A 15452-nucleotide genomic window follows, 5' to 3' on the forward strand; every position below is an offset into this window, starting at 1 on the left:
GAATCTTTACCACTGGCATTGCTCTGGGCAACCCTCCAGACCACCGTTCTTCGCCTGCCAAGCCATTACAGAAGTGGAAAGACCATATGCAAATCAGGCTTGGCCCCACCCCAAAAGGGGCACTCCAGCCCGAACTGCTAGGACACATCCCTTCTGCACGAGACCACAAGTATCCCCAAACATGTTTTGCCCTTGTTGGGGCTCATCAGTGAGGAGTAGCTGGGTCTCTAGGCCCAGCAGACACGGGACCCACGTATGGGCATACCCGTCCCACTCGGGGTGACAAAGCAAAAACAAAGAGGTGATGGCTGGAAGGTTTAGAATGAATCTTAACCACTGGCATTGCTCTGGGCAACCCTCCAGACCACCGTTCTTCGCCTGCCAAGCCATGACAGAAGGGGAAAGACCATATACAAACCAGGCTTGGCCCCACCCCAAAAGGGGCAGTCCACCCGAACTGCTAGGTTACATCCCTTCTGAACGAGACCACAAGAATCCCCAAACATGTTTCACCCTTGTTTGGGCTCATCAGTGAGGAGTAGCAGGGGTCTCTAGGCCCAAAAGGCACGGGACCCACGTCTGGGCATACCCGTCCCACTTGGGGTGACAAAGCAAAAGCAAAGAGGTGATGGCTGGAAGGTTTAGAATTAATCTTAACCATTGGCATTGCTCCGGGCAACCCTCCAGACCACTGTTCTTCGCCTGCCAAGCCATTACAGAAGGTGAAAGACCATATGCAAATCAGGCTTGGCCCCACCCCAAAAGGGGCAGTCCAGCCCAAACTGCTAGGATACATCCTTTCTGCACGAGACCACAAGCATCCCCAAACATGTTTTGCCCTTGTTGAGGCTCATCAGTGAGAAGTAGACGGGTCTGTAGGCCCAGCAGGCACGGGACCCACGTATGGGCATACCCGTCCCACTCGGGGTGACAAAGCAAAAACAAAGAGGCGATGGCTGGAAGGTTTAGAATGAATCTTAACCACTGGCATTGCTCTGGGCAACCCTCCAGACCCCCGTTCTTCGCCTGCCAAGCCATTACAGAAGGGGAAAGACCATATGCAAATCAGGCTTAGCCCCACCCCAAAAGGGGCAGTCCAGCCCGAACTGCCAGGTTACATCCCTTCTGCACAAGACCACAAGCATCCCCAAACATGTTTCGCCCTTGTTGGGGCTCATCAGTGAGAAGTAGCTTGGGTCTCTAGGCCCAGCGGGCACGGGACCCACGTCTGGGCATACCCATCCCACTCGGGGTGACAAAGCAAAAACAAAGTTTAGAATGAATCTTAACCACTGGCATTGCTCTGGGCAACCCTCCAGACCACCGGTCTTCGTCTGCCAAGCCATTGCAGAAGGGGAAAGACCATATGCAAATCAGGCTTGGCCCCACCCCAAAAGGGGCAGTCCAGCCCGAACTGCTAGGTTACTTCCCTTCTGCACAAGACCACAAACATCCCCAAACATGTTTTCGCCCATGATTACTTTAAGTCATCATGTACTCCAACTTCCATTAACTCATAAGCCACCTGCCGTGTTCTTTGCAGTGTATGGTTCAACAGAGTGTTAAGTGTTAGAATACAAGCAAGTCATGGCGTAGTTTTCTTTGCTCTACACGGTTGGTTGTATGGCTGCAGGCAGAGCGACGCTGGCTGTGAACGGGGCTGAAGGGCCAAATAGTTGCGTTGAACGTCACATTTAGAGGAAAATGTGAAACAAATGAGAAAGGAGAGCACCAGAAGGAAGGCACACGCATACTATCATGAAGATTGACATACATACTGTGCATAACATACCAGGTGCCGCCACTGCTTTCAGTTGTGCAATGCAATTGAGAATAGCACGTTTCACGGTTATGCACTTGACAGCTTTTCTGTGAACTGCAGGCCTGACGTGTGTGGAAGAGCTGTGTAAATGCCCCACCTCCATAATGCACTCTAATGACCCCCGCCCCACCCAGCTGTGTTCCCGTGTTATAAATGACATGCATGTATACTTAGACGGGCCACTTGGCAATGCTGGGGCTTTAGTTAGGGAATTGGGGTAGGACGGCTTGCTGCACTCCCCTCGCTAGAGTGTAGAAGGCACACAGTAGGCGCTGAGGCGAGTGGCGCTATATCAGGCTGGGCCTTTTATCACATGGTTTTCTTATCTGAACCCGACACAACTGGAGTTTGGTAAATCCCTGGTGCAGCGATGGCAGGTTGAAGGCAGTCAGAGGGGGACACTCTTGGACCCCGCTTCACTAATCACTAGCTGTGGTGCTAGATAAGTCTGGAGGAGCTGCAGCGAGCGATGACATATTCCCCAGCCCCTCCGGCTCTGGAGCCCCCAGGTAACTCTTTGACTTCCTGAGGTATCATTCTCTCTCTGGCCCAGCATGCCTAGCTATCTCCACCAGGCCATACTCCTAATACACTTGTTTGTGGGGTGACTGAAACATGCGAGAATGACTGTCATTCCAAAAAGGGACTGGCATTTGGACATGAGAAGAATTGGAACATAATAGGAATGGGTTACAATGTAGTTTTCGGGCCTACTTGAATGCCCTTAAAACCCATATAACAGGAATGTAATCCAGTAGAAACTATTGTGGCTGGTCAAATGAAACTGCCATCAGAGTCAAGGCATCAGGCTGGTGAAAAATCACAAAAACAATGCCCCCACATTCCTCATGGATTCGACGATACAAGACATTCACCTGCTTTTCATCCAGTGTGAGACAGCAGGTACATCTTTCTTAACTCAGTGGCTGCTAGAATAAATACCTCACAGGTTTCCGTAATGGAAAGCATATTTCATCCCACGGGTTAAATAAGCAGACTTTCCTTTATTTCGCAAGACCACCAAGGCATCTGCGTCACAAGAGCTAGAACAAAGGACCAGGCAGTCTATAAATGGAAAGACGATCCCCTCTCTCCCTCCTGTCTGCACTCGGCGCCCACAGCAGCACACCAGCAGCACACAAGCAGAAAGTTAGAATAGAAAGCGCCGAAACCAGTGTCTGCTAGTGACTCTGTGGGGCGTAAATGCTAGTTTCTGAATTTGCGAGCGAGTGCAGCAAGCAACCCTAAACCCTACAAGGGTGGGTTCGAGGGTCTCCCCAGAGAACATTTTGGAAGAATGGGGTTATGCAATTTACTACACATTTCAGACACAAATTGTCTAAAAAAAATCATTTGGTTTAAGGTACCAGTGATGGTAAATTTCTGTGTACAATGGGGTTTTTTCAAAATGTATTGAGTATATAGCTGGTACTAAAATGTTATACACACAAAACAGGTTTTAATATTCTATTACTGTGAACGCAAAACCTGGGTGCAAATCGTGGGCAAAGAAGAATTCTATAACACCACCGAAGGGGCACCTTATGCCCTATAATGTCTGGCCAAATGTATTCTGTATGTATGCAACTAATCTTATATTGATTCCAGCAGCGTCCCCGCCAGCCTATGTAACTAAACTTCCCATGTAACAGCGCCTCAATGGCACCGGCTGTTTGTGCGCCATATAAGTAAATAAATAAATAAATAAATAAATAATGCATATAATACTCTAGCATTACACTAGAGAGTGCCAGATAAATAATCCAAGCACAAACAATATTAGTAAAGTGGGAATTGTGTGGTATGTGCAAACATTAACATGCCCAGGGTTATTCGGTGACGTCAGGAAATCACATTCTCTTCCCTTTATTCTTCTAAGGCCATTATCTTGTGCACCATTAGACTGGGTATTACTCGGGCTCCTGGAGCATGTTAGCATGTACGTGGTCCCAAATATTCTAACTTAAGGCGACTAAATATGCTGTTCTGGTCTGGCTGACCCTTCAAGCACTTCATGGCTCTCAATCTTGCAAACCTATGTGGGTGGGGATTAGAAACAGGAAGATGTGTATTGAATATACAGGATCTGTTTTAAAAATGTACCTTGTAAAATACTAAAGGCTTTAGTCAGCCATACAAGGAGCCAACCCTGCAACCTGGTGCTTACACTCAGACTTCCTCCACAAGCACTTGTGTCACTAGGCCTCCCTTACACCCTTTCTCCAAAAATGTTCAAAAAATCACATGCCTGATTTACCCTGCTTTCAGCTCTTTGGAGTGGGGCAGTGCCTATGCTGGGAGATAGGTGACGTTCAAGGAGGATCATGTAATATAGCCTCAATGATAAAAAACATGGAAGTCACCCATTGCACTTTGCCATGGGGAAATCATTCTTATAATCAAAACACTGCACAGCTATCTCCTCCCCGGGAAGTCCTTCACCTAGGCTGCACGGAATTAATTCTTCCCAGTCCTTTTCATTTATTGATATGTGAGCAAGTATGAGCTCAGAGATGCACAACTGCAACAACTACAACTGCTTGTGTGCCGTACATTTAGTTTCCACTATCCTTCTGCATTTGAACACCTTCGACCCTGAAAGTCTTTTGCAAGGGGCCCCAAACATCATTTTGAAATGACCCCTGAGGCATCTTCTGCAGGCCCTGCCTGCGACTGAGCAAGCTGCATATATTGCCATGGCTGCCATTTGACCATGTGATCGGCAGTGACATTTTTCCCAGCCAGCTTTGAGCACAGCTATCTCTCAGTTAAGGTCAGGGATGAAAACATCTCTGCATTGAACAGGGATGCAATCAGATGGAAAGCAAATGCTTCATACCATGGTCTGCAGGATTTAGGACTCCAGCAAGACCTGATCCAATTCCCATTATCGCAAGTCACTTGCACTGTTAAAAATAAGCCTTTTCCTGAGCATTTGCACATCAGTGTAATCTGCGGGAATTGTTTGAAACACAGCTCAATATGCGAGTAGTTCAAGGCATTGCATTGGACTTCACAGCCTGTTTCCAACTTTAGGCTGAGTAGCGTGGGCTCGCTTTGCTCCTCTTACCAGATCCCTACCTAAATAATAAATCACAGACCAATTATGTTTATGGAAACATTGTAGGCCGTAGACATTTTATTTTCTTACAGAAAATACAACACAACAAAATTCAATACACTGCCATATGCTTTTGGGCACCTTGTGTCCAGTGCCGAAGTTGCCCAAGGCTCCTCCTGAGTCCCTGTTATCCCTGGGCCTTCGTTCCTGGGCACATGCCGCCTACGACATGCTTTGGACCGTGTACCGAAAGAGTACTCGGCGTTCCCACTTCTGCCTGCTCCTTCTTTTTTGGACCGTGTACCGAAAGAGTACTCGGCGTTCCCACTTCTGCCTGCTCCTTCTTTTTTGGACCGTGTACCGAAAGAGTACTCGCCGTTCCGGCTCCTGCCTGCTCCCCTCTTCTTCCATTATAGGGTGGGTTGAGTGGCAAACGTTTTTCCTTCCCCTTATCCAGGCACTAAGAGCCTACCCGAGAAAGGTGAGCTCTTACCTGGTTTGTGCCGCCTCTCCTTTTCCTGGCTTACTTATACACCCCCGGCCTTTTGTTCCTTCTTGGGGGCGGAAGGGTTACCCCCTGGCCCCTTGCTGTTATATTTCGCACCTTCCCAGGTGCTGTTTCCTGGCCTTTCCTGGGCTTTTGTTTCTTGTGGCGCAGTTCGGACGCCCCTCCCTACGCTTTCGTGCCGTTTCCCCCCACTCCGCGCCTAAACTCCCAGACCCTCTATCGTCCCGCATTTCATGCGGCCCGGGGCCTGGGCATAGGCTGAGTAGTGTGGGCTCGCTTTGCTCCTCTTACCAGATCCCCACCTAAATAATAAATCACAGACCAATTATGTTTATGGAAAAGTTGTAGGCGGTAGGCATTTTACTTTCTTACAGAAAATACAACACAACAAAAATCAATACACTGCCATATACTTAAGGGCACCTTGTGTCCAGTCCCGAAGTTGCCCAAGGCTCCTCCTGAGCCCTTGTTATCCCTGGGCCTTCGTTCCTGGGCACATGCCGCCACACCTGAGCAGGTGTTCCTCACGCCCGTTCAGGTCCCCCCCAAAAGCACCCTACCTACAACCCCGTTCTTGGAGTGCCCTAAATATGTTGTCGAAAAACCCCCCATGCCCTTCCTTGATAGGTGTACCCCATCCTGGTGAAACATGTCCGGATTGTTCCGGTGTAGACCATGTTTTATGAAGTGCAGCCCTGTGCTCTTGCAGTACTTTTCTACTGATTTATTTAGTTTCTTTCTGGCTATTTCGATTGCGTGCCTCTTCTGTGCCCCATACCAGACCCTTCTTGGTATTATTTCTGACATAAAAATCTTGGTTTTTCACCAAATGCGGGCTATGCTATGCAGCGACTCGCAAATGTTCCTTTGTAATTTACCCCTATTTGTGCTCACCAGATCGTTCCCTCCGAGATGTATAACTAGGTACTCGGGGGGTCCCTGAAACCTATCAGGTCTGACAGCCTGTCGTGGATGTCCTCCCAGTGCATCCTTGGGAGGCCCCACCAGGATGTAATTGTGTTTTTGAAATGTAGTCCTTGCTTCACTTCTTCCAGCCACCTGCCTGCCCGGGTCACGAAAGAGTGCCCCACTATCCATGCCGATTTGTAGGGTCCAGCCTCTATGGAAACGGGGAAGATAAGTGTTTATATCAGTTCCTCCCTTATTTATCTTTTAAAACATTGCGCCTTCCATACCCCAATTCTTTTCAAACCCTTCGCTCCCAGGCCCCCCGCCCATGCAGAGGTTGCTGCTCCTATCCTGAAAGAGTGTGTTCCAAATTCAGCTGGATCCCATCCTGCTTTTGCCACCGCCTGTTTCAATACCGCCTGAAACTGGTACCTGCTGAGTGCGCTGCCGTCCCTATGTATTAATAGCTGCCCGTCGAACTCTGGTCGAAGATCTAGGAATTCTTGGGTGATGCATCTGGGAGAGTGGTCCTTCTCTCCGATGCAATTGAGGTCTATTGCTCTCCCCTTCCCTGTTTGGTCTGTTTTAGATGTCTTTAGCATTATAGACATCCCCTTGTTTCCCATACTAATGTCTTTCCTTGCCACGCCGTCTCCTGCCACTGTATTACTGGCCACCAGTTCCCCTACCCTGAAAGCCCCATAGTATGCCAGTGCAAATGCTGCCCTGAACAGCGCGGTTTCGTACGTGCTGCTGCATGTGTCTCGTAGTACTTTTAACAGAATTATCAACTTTCCAAAATTTACCGGCCTTCTGTTATCTGGTTTCTTCCCCTCTAATTTAGCCCATCCTCTCATAGCGTATTTTATTCTAGCGCTGTCTGTTGGGTCCGGTATGCCCGCCACTTTTGTGGTATATGCCACCGCCGCTAGGTGCGCTGCTGCCCAGCTTTTCTTTTTCCCTTTGGCAAATGCCCCTTGAGAAATTCACACATTTTTTCAGTTGAAATTTTTTCCACCTCTTTTACACCTGTTTCCACCAACACATCTTTTACATGCTTTTCGTACTGCTTACCCGTTTTGTACGTTAGGGCGTTCCTGGTCAGTTTGTCAATGACCCTTTCCTTTTTCCGTTCTTCTCCCACTTCTTTTGAGTCGACCTTGTGGCCAACCGTGCTTTCCTTTCCAGTGCCTCCAACGGGACCCATGCCTTCCGCGGCGTGGGCTTTCTTTCCTTGTTGGCGTCCGGTCTCAGCTCCCTGAATTTTTCCCACTGAAAGCGAGAGATTGCATCAGCCACCACATTTGCTTCCCCAGCGATATGCCTCGCCTTTATGCATGTATTCATTTTTAGGCTTTCCAGCATGATTGCCCTCATTAATTCCAACACTATTATGCATGACGCGCTTCCTTTATTTAACACGTGCACCACCGCCATGTTATCTGACCATACTGCCAACTCCTTGTTTCCTAGCTCTTCCCCCCCATGCGTATAACGCGACCCATATCGGGAAGAGCTCCAGCAGCGTTATGTTTTTCGTCCATTCCGCCACCTGCCATGTTTTTGGCCACTTGCCTGCACACCATTGTTTCCCCAGTATCGCGCCAAAACCAAGGCCACCTGCTGCATCGGTGAACAACACCCTTTTACCTTCCTCATTTACCGGTGAGCGCCATATCACCGACCCATTGAAGTATTTCAGAAATTCTGCCCACACTTCCAGATCTCTCTTGATTCCTCCCCCTAGCCTGAATCTCTGGTGCCCCTTTGTAGCCCCTCTCGTTTTCAGCTCAATACTTCTCTGGAACACCCTCCCCTGTGGTATGACTCTTCCTGCAAAGTTCAGCTTTCCTGCCAGCGCTTGCAATTCTCTCACTGTCACTTTGTTTCTTCCTTGTAGTTCCTTTATTGTCTTCAGCAGATCTGTCACTTTGTCATCCGGGATCTGGCACCTTCCTTTGCTTGAGTCAATTTCTATTCCTAGGATTTGGATAATCTGCGTTGGGCCCATCGTTTTCTCCTACGCCAGTGGAAAACCCCACTCGCTTGTTATTTCCACGAATGTATCCAAGGTTGCCCTGCATAGCTCTGAACCTTTGGACCCAACAAATAAAAAATCGTCCAGGTAATGTACCATCATGGACTCCCTCATCTCTTCTGTTACCGCCCAGTGCAAAAATGAACTTACCCTCTCAAAATATGCACATGAGATGGCGCACCCCATCGGGAGACATTTGTCGATGAAGTATTCCCCCTCCCAATGCATACATAACCATCTTTGAGATCTGCTGATGACTGGCAACAGGCGGAATGCAGATTTAATGTCTGCTTTCGCCATCCATGCCCCTTTTCCTGATTTCCTGACCAGTTCTACTGCCTCCTCGAAGTCTGAATATGATACCGTTGCGTCGCTGCGGGCGATGCCGTCATTCACTGAGGCCCCCGGGGGGTAGGATAGGTGGTGTATCAGCCTGTATTCCCCTTCGTCTTTTTTCGGCACCAGCCCCAGTGGAGAGCATATAAATTCTTCGAATGGTAAGGCTGTAAAGGGGCCCTCCACCCTCCCCAGTTCTACCTCTTTCCGGATCTTACTGGTCACTATATCTCTGTTCTCCGTTGCCGACTTCAGGTTTCTAGGAATGTCTTGCGCTCCCTGCCAGGTAAACGGGATGTTAAAACCTTCTCTAAAGCCTTGTCTGATCTGATCTGCCATTTCTTGGTCTGGGTATTTCTGGAGCCACCCTTCCATCCTCTCAATTTTTACTGGCATGGCCCCCTTCCCGCCCCAGTTCTTATTTCCGCATCTCATCGCTTCTGCCGCTTGGAGCTGCGGCTCATGTGCACTTGGAGCTGCTGTGGTCACCCTTACATCTCTCGCACTTGTGGCTGAACTTGCACTTCCATCCCCAGCTACAGGGTACCCCCTTATCAAAATTCCGACATTGTCCTGGTTCTGCTCGTGCTGTTCCCGTGCTCCCACAGCCCCCACCCTACGTTGTTGGGGGAAGGCTGCTCTGCAACCCTCTCTGTGACCCATAATTTCTGCTCCGAAAACTCTGGTCTCTATTTCTTTCATAGCTGGATTCGTACTTTCTGTTATTGTATCTATAATCCGCTTTGTAATCATTCTGCCAATATTGCCTTCTCTGCTGCCCCCCTGCGCTTCGCTCCTTGGAATCCCATTTCTCCTTCAGCACATTAAATATGTAGAGATTAACATTTTCCTCATCCCAACCCATATCCGGAAAGCAGTCCATCTCCTTTCTGAACTCGTGATCATACTCCAGCCATGCGTCACCCCCAAACGCCGGTGTACCTTCAGCACCCTCTGCTGATACGCCATTAATGCTACCCCGTCTTCCGGGAATTTTTGTAATATAATTGTAGGCATTATGGTGAAGGCCACCATCCAGTTGTCAAAATTCCTTACCACTGGCCCCTTTTTTAGTAAGCTTTTCTCGTCCTCCTTAATGTCCTCTAGGGCCACATTCATCCCCCTCTTTTGACACTCTAACAATGTGAAAATATCGATCAATTCCTTCCTCCATATTTTCTCCTTTACTTTGTCATTTATATACCAAGCCATTGCCTTCATTGACCTGCCCTGTGCATCTTTACCCATTGTTGGCCTGTCATATTTCGTTATGAGTGGCCCCCCAATTTCTGCCGCTGCCACCGTTGGTGCTGCCCCCAGCGGTGGGACCCTGACACTGTTGCCGCTGGTGCCCCCGTTGGCACCCCCGGTTGTGGGTTGGGTCCTTGCGGTGCTCCCCCTGTGTTTAGCCCTACCGGTGCACCTTGTGGTGCCAGGACTATTGGTGCCCCTTGTGACGCCGGGACTACTGGTGCCCCTTGTGGCGCTGGGACCGGGGTTTCCCTGGGTTCTCCCCCTGCCCCCCCGCCCCTCTCTGTTTCTCCCTTCTCACCACTCCTCTCCATTTTACCCAAGCCCTTAAATGGTCCCTTTCTTCGTCATCACTGCTTGCTTCAGTTGAGGAACTCCCCTGCCGCTCCTCCCTGGATCCCTTCTCACGTCTGCTCTTCTTGCCATTGGTTCTGGGCGACTTACCCAAAACCGTGACGCAATTTTTTAACATTTTTACGATTTTATTCCCCACATTATTATTCACAGTACCTTTGTTTTAATCTTTTTTCTTCCTCTTGGTAGGTGCCTCTGTCTGTTCCTCCGATCTCTTCGACTCAACTCTCCCCCTCTTCTGTCCTTGCGGTACCTCGTCTTCTCCTTCGCTGCTGCTGGGCTCTATGAACAGCAAAGGTGACATTGCCTTCGCCCTTTCTTCCTTCTGCATTATCTCCAGCACCCATTGTGCCACATATTCTTTCTCTGCCTTTCTCGCCCATTCTGAGAATTCTTCAGTCCTTTTTGCTCTTCCTTCCGCCATCCTTCTCGTCTGAATTCTGTCAGCCATGCTTTCCGGCTCCTTCGCACTGTGCGTCCTCTGTTTTTCCTGGTCTTCTAATCCCGATCTTCCTTGCCCGTCTCGCTTGTCCACGGCGAAAGTGCTCTGTTCGCTCGCAGCTGTTACTTCTGGGTCGCTCCTGCTCCAGCATGGCTGGGCAAACTCGTAGCCACTGCGTTTAGATTGAATTAAGAGGAGATGGAAATGCGTGAGCCCACAAGAGCAAACGTTTTTCCTTCCCCTTATCCAGGCACTAAGAGCCTACCCGAGAGAGGTGAGCTCTTACCTGGTTTGTGCCGCCTTTTCCTGGCTTACTTATATGCCCCAGCCTTTTGATCCTTCTTGGGGGCGGCCGGGTTAGCCCCCTGGCTCCTTGCTGTTATATTTCGCACCTTCCCAGGTGCTGCTTCCTGCCCTTTCCTGGGCTTTTGTTTCTTGTGGCACCGTTCGGACGCCCCTCCCTACGCTTTTGCGCCGTTTCCCCCCACCCCACGCCTAAACTCCCAGACCCTCTATCGTCCCGCATTTCATGCGGCCCGGGGCCTGGGGCATACTTCTGGAGTTCAGGAGCATCGCATCATGAAAAACACAGTGTCCAACGCCGTAATACTGGAAGACTGTTCTGTCGGCTACAAAAGGGCCTACATTTGTGCTGCCACAACATTTTATAGGACCACAGCATCAAGGACACAAATTAGCCACCAATTCAGAGATTCTCAAGTAAATGTATTTACTGTAAAAAAGCTTTTAGTTTTCTGTGTTTTTACTTCAGTCAGGTCACTTTGCATCATAAAAGGAGCCTAAAATTACAACATATACCTTTCATTGCAAAGTTAGTGTGCTAATGACAGAAGTGAAATTGCTGCTCACTTGAATAAGCAAAAGTCTTTATGTGCCCAGTTCACAAAGCAGGCAACAACTGGTTATTTTATGTGGACGGGAATGAAAAAAAAAAACATAGCGCGAAAGCCAGAAAGGATCCAGGGCCATCCATCGCAGCAGATTCACCAGAGCAGTTGTGTATTTGACTAGAAGGGGAGTCCTGCAGACAAAAGTAAATAACTAACTTATTAGGCCTCATTCCGACCTCGGCGGTTGTCATGTCACTATTGGCGGCATGGCTGCCGCCGAAATCGCGTCCGGGTCCGGGTTCCCAGAATGGGGAATTTCCGGGCCATTCCGAGTTCGGAGGGCCCGGTAATTCCTCCCCCCAGGAACCCGGGCCCGGACCTTCCCCATTCCCATTCAGCCCCAATAGGGCTGAATGGGAATGGGAGAGGGAGCAACGGGCCGATTACGAGTAGCACGTTGTTGGCTCCCTCTTCCCCTCGCGGGACCCGGTAACGACACCTGGTTTTACCAGGCATCCTTACCGGGTCCCGCAAGGGGAACTCGTAATGTGGCGGAACGGGTTTAATGGGTCTTCCTCCTTTTGCGCAGTCCATTAACCCATTCTGTCAGGGTCGTAATGAGGCCCTTTCTCTTTTTCTGGCCTTGTTTTCTAGGACACTCACGGCAGAAAGATGGCAATAGTACTAAAATAATTAATGCACTTCCTCTAAGGCGGCATATTAAGCAAACAGAGGTATAAATGCAGCAATACACTGACTACCACTGAGCAAATGGTGAACCTACCTCCGTACCAGGGTGCAGGTCTGAAAACGCAGGTGTCATGCGTTCATTTTTTGGGAGGCCCAGTCATTCGGCAGCTGGATGCCTACTTCTACGTCCAGGCGGGCATGATGGTGACTCAAGTAAATCTTATACTGCGCCACGTGCCAGGCCCAACCCTGCTGCTTCTATGTTTAGCAGGACAGGCAGCCCCCCCCCCAATCAGTCCACATTGAAATGCCATTGGTTTAGAAAACAGCAAGTGGAATTTTGAATATGTGCCTGACTGACAGCAGACCCCGGACCACCATTGGCCCAAGCCTGCTGCCAATCACTGTCTGTGCCTCAACTTGCGTTATTTGCATATACACAGAGGCAGCAGGGCCATACTTCCTTGTCCCGCCGGCCACCAATGATAAAGTACAACGTAATATGCGTAAAGCCCTTCTTGCAGAAGCAGAGAGAGTTTAATTAACACGGACGTGCCTCTGCACTCACAGGCCATCACAAGCCTGTTGCAAACCCCACACAGGCACATTGCATGAGGCAAAACATACACTGCTTTCATGTGATATCTACGCATAAATTCATATGCTGAAGTAAGAGCTAGGTGAAAGATGCACGTATGTGTTTTCAATGCCCAAGCATAGGAGCTGCCACTGGCTGAAACTCACCCTTATGTCCCCATTCACCGGTCTCGGGGGAGGGGGATTGAACGCCTGTGCTGGGTCCTTGTACACTTTGTGGAGGCAGTGGTTCTGGACAATCATGGAACGAGAGAGATTAATAGCAAAATCAGATGAAAGTAGCTTTGTTTTAGCCATTCCCTTTTCCAGCCCTCAAGGAGTAAGGTAACACAGAGATCAACTCCCAGCGCATCATGGCTGATGCAGCTCTGAGGAGAAAGAGGAATGCGACTTTAAGCACAGAAAACTTAAACAACCCCAAAAAGCACCCTTTGCAGCATGCCTGCTCCCACGGGGATGGAATAATACTGCTTTCAACCTAATTTGACAGCTGTGCAAAAAACAATAAAGGTGGCTAGTCTGCCTCGTAAATCAGAGGCCTGCCTGGCTGCCTCAGTCTTCGTCTGCCAACAGATCACTCCGCTCAGACTTTAAACATAGTCCCAGTAGAGTTCATCTGATAAAAAGCATTGGTGCATACAAATGAAAATCTAATGTGCATCTAGTTAAGTGCAGTCATGTTGCTCCTACTTCAGTAGCACGCGCGGCTCCCTGGCAACAGCAGCAGGCCTTCAGACGTGAGCGATAGGGTCAAGGCCTGGCTGATGCTTCAGCCATTTCATAGCCAAGCATAGGCAAGTTGCCATGCCAATGTCATACACTGCTCCCGAACTCCCCTTTCTGCTTTTTATTTTTACATTTACAGTACTAATGGTTTAGCGATTAGGTGGCTTATGCTAGCAAATCGCCAAAACCAAAAAGGACTCATACACCCTCTATTGAAAAAACAACCCTTGACTCTTGTGGGATATATGGACCCACTCAACAGTATTTCCCCACATCACCAAGCTGCATGTGTGCAGAAACAGCAAAATGGCTGTGCTGGCTTCTGTGAGCGCTATGGCATCAAAATTGCGTTTTTTGCAGTAGCAAAAAGATTGCTGCAACTTCTTGCCAAGCACACATGGGCAGGATGGAACAAGGGGACACACTAAGGGAGCGTTCCAGTGTGTTCTTACCTGTACAAAAGAAATGGAGTGAAAAGGCAGCACTGCTTTGCTGAAAGCCCAAGATCTCCATTATAAAGGAACATTTTCACCTTTAAAATAATGCTGCTGACGCTATTTCCATCTGTTCTTCCTTAAATCACTGTGATTAATAAGGCCCTGCCATGCCCATTATCCCATTGTGCCTCAGCAAAACCAGGCATGATTTCTGAATGACAGGCCCTGTCAAACCAACTCTGAGAGAAATCAATAAGGAGCTTCACTTTTACTCATACAGGAAAACACGTTAATTTCTTTACAAATGTATCAAATCTCAGTAGTTCAAAAGAGACTCCAGCTATCTGAGCCATGTCAGTTTCAATGCATCTGTGCTTCAAATAAACTACTGCCTAGAAGAAAATAACTATGGCTGCAAGGCAATATTGGGAAGACAGATGGCAAAATCAAAGAATTTGAAAGGAAATGCTAGCAGTTTTCACCACGTGTGCAAGATGGGCTTTGCAAAACTAAAGGATAAAAATGCCTGTTTGAAAAGTAAACTGTTAGAGGAAAGCCTGCCATTACCTAGTAATGTGAAGGGGTTTGTGGCTGGTGAAAATACGTACATGGGGTATTTTATTACACAGGTTTGTTTTAATTCAGGAGCAAATATCAGAAAATAAAGGTTTTAAACCACCTTGGCTGGATTTGCAAGCTGTAAAAAACAGGTGATTTGGGTTGGCAGAGTTAAAGCTTACCCCTAGGAAGAGAGCTACACCATAAACTTCCAGGACACGAAAATGATAATTGCTAGCTTGGAAAACTGTGACTAACCAGGACAAAGAAACTCACACACTAATCAGACTTCAGTCTGGGCAGAGGTCTCTTTCAATAGAAATTCTGGGACATCAAAGTGTGAAGTGGATAAGGGGCAATAAACTTTCAATCAAGCTGAAACCCCCACCTTGCTCTGAAGGAAATGACAGTTGGTGACAGCCGAAAAAGAAACAAAATGGTCCAGTGTAAGACAAAGGACTGCCATTTGCTTCCAAAGACTATTTTATAAATAAACCTTGAAGAAGTTTTATCTCTGCAGCAAGAATTTGTAAACATTTGAAAATGTTATAGTTTAAATATAATTTTATGGGCTTTCATTGAAGACATGATAGAATTCACTGACACTTTGGGGACAGAAATGACAAAGTATTGCAGATTACAAGAAAAACATCCATGTTGCAAATGCAAAGTTTTGTACATACATCCCTTATGATCATCCACACCCATGTATAAAGTTATGGAATTGTAGGCTGAATATTTCACGGCTGTGCTCTACAGAAAATATGTAATGTGATTATGTAATTTATTAAGGTGCCACAACTGTACAAATGTGTAAATTCTGGTATGACAGATTTTTGCAAAAAGGTCAGTGGGAAGTCTTTTTACCTCAT

This window comes from Ambystoma mexicanum, chromosome 4p (assembly GCF_040938575.1).
Source record: "Ambystoma mexicanum isolate Mex_15411 chromosome 4p, UKY_AmexF1_1, whole genome shotgun sequence".
In the NCBI taxonomy this organism is placed as follows: Eukaryota; Metazoa; Chordata; class Amphibia; order Caudata; family Ambystomatidae; genus Ambystoma; species Ambystoma mexicanum.